Raw genomic sequence first — 6090 nt, forward strand, 5'->3', positions numbered from 1 at the left:
TGGCCGATGTGGGGAACGAACCCAAGACCTTGGCGTTATTAGCACCACGCTCTAACCAACTGAGCTAACCGGCCATCAAAAGGAGTCTCTCTGCCAGGCATTTCCTCATGTTTATGTAATTTGGCTGCAAAATGCATTACACACAAGTGTGAAAAGAACACTTTTGCAATTCCTAGCATTGGTGATTCTATAAATCAATCTATCAGGAGTGGGATTTGAACCCATGCCTCCATCAGGAGACCAGAAAACCCTTCTACACTCTTCAAGGGAACAACACCTTAAGTCTGGCAAATTAGACCACTCGGCCATTCTGAGAGGATGTATACGTCCACCGCGAGATTATATACTGATCAAGAAAACTGCGGGAACACTTAAATCACACATCGGATCTCCGTGATCGAAGTCTAGGAAACCTCAAGATCTTCACCGTACATTGCATAATTCGTAACTCTCCCACCTCCATGCTTTTGAGACTGTACTGGGAGACACAGCAAACTTTCTTCAGACGGCACGTATGGATGTGCCATACTGGAGGAGCTGGACTACCTGTGCAACCTGAATGGGCTGCAGGGAGCACCTCATAATTCCAGTAGTGACAAGGACACTAGCAAAAGGCAAAACTAGAGAAGAATCAGTCAGGAAGGATAAGGAGAAAGCAATCGTCTGTGGCCACCACCTGCAAAACCATTCCCTTTTTGGGGTTGTCTTGCTGTTGCCTATCTCCGGTGCACCTGCTGTCACTTTCATTTGCACCAAAACAAGAGACAGTGATTCACAACTGCTTAGGCTTCCTAACTGTACAGATTAATATGCCTGAACTGTAACTGACTTGGTATTATGCTGTGATGATTACTTGTTCCCTTATTTTTTTGAGAGGTGTATTATAGAAGATAGCCTTGAGAATGCGGCCACAGAATTGCGGGAATCCGTGACTTTCAACACTTATGCAACCGAGTCGAGGTGACCAACAGCTTAGTGTCAGAAAATAAAAGAACACTTTTGCAATTCCTAGCATTGGTCATGCTATAAATCAGTCTGTCAGAAGTGGTATTTGAACCCACGCCTCCATCAGGAGACCAGAAAACTCTTCTACACTCTTCGAGAAAACAACTGCATTTCCGTCCTTGCACTCTCTCATTAATCCAATCTTGCCCAGTCAGCGAGAGAAGCCATGTACATGCTTTGCCTTCCTCTCCCTCTCCCTTCACTGCCAGTTCAGCGATGACATCTCAGAACTCTCTCACAGCTGACTTCTATGACATCACAGAGTGCATCAATTCCGTGGCTTCTCATCTGTCGCCACACTGTCAGGATTGACTTTCTCACTCACTATGCCAAGCTTTCTCGGAAACACTGGAATACGTGGATGAGTTTGTACCACTTTTGGAGGTTTTGCCCACCTGGGGCGAGGCTGTGATCCAGCTGAAAAGCAATTCGGGCATGTGGGCAGCGAAAGATGTATCTGTGATGAAGAGAAACCCAGGTCGATGATGTTTCCAATCAGCCCCATCGGTCCAGCCACAGACACACACACAGACAGCCACAGACACACAGACAGCCACAGATAGACAGACAAACACACAGACAGTGTGCCTGACAAAAACTTTCCCTCACAGTCAAGTCAACATGAGTCGTATTATCTAAAAGAAGAACCCATCATTTCCTTTCATCTCTATATCAGAGAGAGCGATTAAAAAAACACATCTGTAAATGCTACTTGTACAAGCACGCTGAGATGCCCCATCATCAGTAGGCATGCTCTGTGGCGCAATGGATAGCGCGTTGGACTTTTAGTGAAAAGGGCAGTGGTCATTCAATGGTTGTGGGATCGAGTACCACCGGAGTCAGTGCTCACTTCATGACCCGGAGGCTTTTCTTACCATCTTCAAGCGCACTGCCCGGTGTTGCGACTGGCCGGAGTCGGAGTGGGCGGTACGCCTGGCTCCCCTGCCACCCGAGTGCTTCGTCCCGAGGATGCCCTAGACTACAAAAGTCTGAGGGACAGTGTCCTGGACCGGGTCGGTCTGACGTCGGACGGCCAGCGCCGAAAGCTCAGAAGCCTCCGGTTCGAACCTGGCTCCCGGTGCCTGCCACCGCTGGCTCAAGCCACGGAAGTTGCCGACCTGGTGGCCTTGGAGCAGTTCATCTGCCATCTCCCACGTCCAACCTGAAGGCTGGCACCAGGCTGGCAGAGAACCATCATTGCCCGGGACGATGCCACCTTCTGATGCCCGACGGCGGGCACCCTCCCTTCCATTCCCAAGACCCCCTCTGACCCGACTGTCCTGGATACCAGCATGTTGCCAAACACCACACCTAAACATGTTTCTCCCCGACCCACTTCCCCTTCTCGCCTTGCCTGTCCCAAAAACAAATCTGCCTCCTTAGCTCCTTCTTTTTCTCTCTCCCCCGGCAGTGTGTGGTCCCCTGGAAAAACCACGGTGACGTTGCGGGCAGCCTGGACATCGCCCGGCCGGGTGTTCGCTAGTGAAAACTATCTATCTAATATTAAGGATCATAGGCTCTCATCTGATTTGGCTGGGGCAGGTCACCTGTGTCGTGACAAGACCTTAAGCCGGATAATGGACCGATTCTTCTGGCCAGGCATCAAAAAGGAGGTAGAAAGATGGTGTGCTGCCTGTCCGGAGTGCCAGAAGACCAATGCCAGTGCAGTACCGTGGGCTCCGCTGGTACCGCTGCCTCTCATGGAGATACCATTTGAGCGCATTGGGATGGATTTGATCGGTCCGTTGGAGAAAAGCTCCGCGGGGTATCAATTTGTGCTGGTCATAGTAGACTATGCCACTCGGTACCTGGAGGCAATTCGTCTACGGACAATGTCAGCGACTAGGATCGCCGAGGAGCTGTTTAAGGTCTTCACTCGGGTGGGGATCCCAAAGGAAATCCTGACAGATCAGGGCTCTCCATTCATGTCACGCGTGATGCGAGACCTCTGTAGGCTGCTGGGGATAAAGTCCATCAGGACCTCAATCTATCATCCCCAGACAGACGCCCTAGTGGAGCTCTTTAATAAAACCCTAAAGAACATGATCTGTAAGTTTGTGAGCACAGACGCTTGGGACTGGGACAAGTTATTGCCACCCCTGCTGTTCGCTGTACGCGAGGTGCCCCAGACGTCCACTGGCTTCTCTCCCTTCGAGCTGCTGTACGGGAGGCGGCTGAGGGGCATCCTCGACTTAATAAAGGAGGACTGGGAGGCGACCGCCCCCTCCCAGACCTCTATGGTACAGCACATCCTGGACCTGAGAGATCGGCTATCGGCACTGGGGAAACTTGCACAGTTGCATCTCTTACAGGCCCAGGAGCGACAACAGCGCATGTACAACAGGAGAGCCCGGTTACGATCGTTCACCCAAGGACAAGGTACTGGTGTTATTCCCAAATTCAACATCTAAACTGCTGGCTAAGTGGCAGGGACCCTTTTTGGTCACACGCCGCTTAGGGGATGTTGATTATGAGGTGTGTCGCCCAGATCGTCGGAGGTAAAAGCAGATCTATCATCTGAACATGCTGAAGAAGTGGCGAGAGCAGGAAGCATTGGGTGCTTTTAGTTCCCCCCACAATAAAGAGTCTGAAGCCGCTGTTTCTGAGGTTCGCACTGAACTCAATTTAACAAACGCCCATTTAACAAACGCCCAGAAACAGCACGTTTGCTCTTTATTGTGCCGCTTCCAGCATGTCTTTTCTCACCGACCCGTGCTCACACCTCTCATTGAACACCACATCCACACAGCACTGGACCACTGCGTGCGTGTCAAACCCTATCGCACCCCCTATTACAAAAAGTAGGCTGTCAATGAAGAGGTGCAGAAGATGTTGGAGCTGGGAGTCATTGAAAAGTCACAATCGGAATGGTGTAGCCCTATAGTCTTGGTGCCAAAGCCTGACGGCAGCACTAGATTCTGCGTTGATTATAGGGAGCTCAATGCAGTGTCTAGGTTTGATGCCTATCCGATGCCCCGTGTGGATGAGTTGCTGGATCGGCTGGGCGCTGCTCACGGAAAACCCGGGCAAGTGAACAGTTGGGAGGAGGGAGACCAAGTATCTGGGGTACCTCTTAGGAGGGGGGCAGGTACGGCCAGTCGTTGACAAGGTGACCGCTATTGCCTCCTGTCCGCCTCCTAAGTCCAAAAAGGAAGTTCGGCAGTTTTTGGGGTTTTCCGGGTATTATCGCCAGTTTCTGCCGGACTTTGCCACCCTGGCTTACCCCCTGACCGAACTGATGCGAAAAGGTGCTCCAGATACGGTCCAGTGGACGGAGCAGTGCCAGGTGGCTTTCCAGGCGATTAAGGACCGCCTCTGCCAACACCCTTTTTTTAAATGCCTTGACTTCTCTCTCCCTTTCATTCTACAGACCGACGCCTGAGAAGTTGGAGTGGGCACGGTCCTGTCCCAGAGTGTTGGGGGTCAGGAACACCCCGTCCTCTATCTAAGCAAACAATTATCGCCCAGGAGCGTAAATATAGCACCATTGAAAAGGAGTGTCTCGCTATAAAGTGGGCTGTGCCCTGTTTATTTAATCCCTCTCCCTCCCCGACGGAAGCAGCTAACCGACAAGAAGGTGGACTGAGTCTATTACCCCTAAAAGAACAATAACGGTCAATGCATTTGACAAATAAAAAAAACATCAAAACATTCAAAAACAGTGAAACCAGTGCTATTTAGAAATAATTAATACAATCATTTCCATAATTTCTTTACGTACTGTTGGAAATATACCATCTGGCCCAGGTGATTTGTTTGTTTTTAATTCTGCTAGTCCCTTTACTACCTCCTCCTCATTTATCCTGATCTCTCTTAGGGTTTGACTGGACTGGTTGTTAACCTGTGGCATGTTATCTGTTTTTTCTTTAGTAAAAACCTCAATATCGTCAGCTCAGCATACCTTAGTATAACTTAATATAAGCAACAGAGACGCTGCTGTGAAGGAGCGCAATAGTCTCTATAGCCACTCTGTCACAGCCACCTCAATAAATACATCAATTCATTAATCACTGTATTGACTTCAACCATTTAAACACATGTCATGTTTTGCTTTATGCTAGGGGTGGCTAACCCTGGTCCTGGATTTGAGCCCCCACCTCCCCAGGGATCTGTATTGGCAAACTGCTGAGCTGATGATATTGACTGCAAAGGGGAATCCTTCTGGAATGGTCCATTATACAGGGGAGCTAAAGACCTCCAGGAAAGCACTAACCTGTGGCCCTGGGGCCCTGGTGTTTGTCTGCCTAACGCTCGTCCTCTGTTCTTTGGGTCTGCACTGGTTCTGGTCCTATCTGACCAACCTGTTCTGAATAGGGCAGTGGTTCTCGACCTGCGGCCCGTCACACATGGAAGTGCGGCCCACGATATGACACCCACATTTAACACTACAAGCGCAGAGCCGGTCAATTTGACCGTTTTGGTTATTCAAATTTGAATTATACTGTGTTCCAAAATACACTGCGCATATACCCATTCGTGACTATTCCTAACTATATGTATTAAACATGCCTACAGCGTTTTAGCTGCATAAACATGAAAATAAATAAGTTATAAACACATTTACCTAGAATAGCCAAAATCGGGTTATTTTGACTGGTCATTTAAATACATAATAACTCAAATATAACACATAATCCTGCCTTCCCTTTACAATAGAGTCAGTCTGGCACTCAAGTGGCGATCTCTACCTGTCTACAATCTTTCATGTGCTTGAAAAACACATGCATTTGTACAGCATTACAGGTGTTTTCTTACAACTGTAGTAAGATTGAGTGGATACAGTGATTACCCGCAAATCAACATGGATTTGAAACGGAGATTGAAGAGAGCTCGTTTTGGAAATTGGACAAGTAAAATCATGTTCTGTGAAATTGCAGTGTCTCACCACACAATAAGATGAGTTACAACAACCTCAACTTGAACAGAATTGTAAAACTTTAAATAACGTGCTCAGGTAACCACAAAACATATGTTCTATGAACGTTTTGTGTAATGCGCATGTGCCAAAACCATCACGTCATGATGACATACTACTTTACCGGAGTTGAAAATTTTTTTGTATTAATTAGCATGGGATAAAGTTGC

General features: G+C 48.3%; 1 non-coding gene across 1 annotated transcript; it reads right to left on the minus strand.

The window, feature by feature from the left end:
* trnai-aau (transfer RNA isoleucine (anticodon AAU)) lies at positions 1-74 on the minus strand. Its single transcript has one exon. It is a non-coding gene; the product is annotated as a tRNA-Ile (tRNA).
* Between the last annotated feature and the right edge of the window lie 6016 nt (positions 75-6090).

Source organism: Amia ocellicauda, chromosome 12, assembly GCF_036373705.1.
Source record: "Amia ocellicauda isolate fAmiCal2 chromosome 12, fAmiCal2.hap1, whole genome shotgun sequence".
Taxonomy (NCBI): domain Eukaryota; kingdom Metazoa; phylum Chordata; class Actinopteri; order Amiiformes; family Amiidae; genus Amia; species Amia ocellicauda.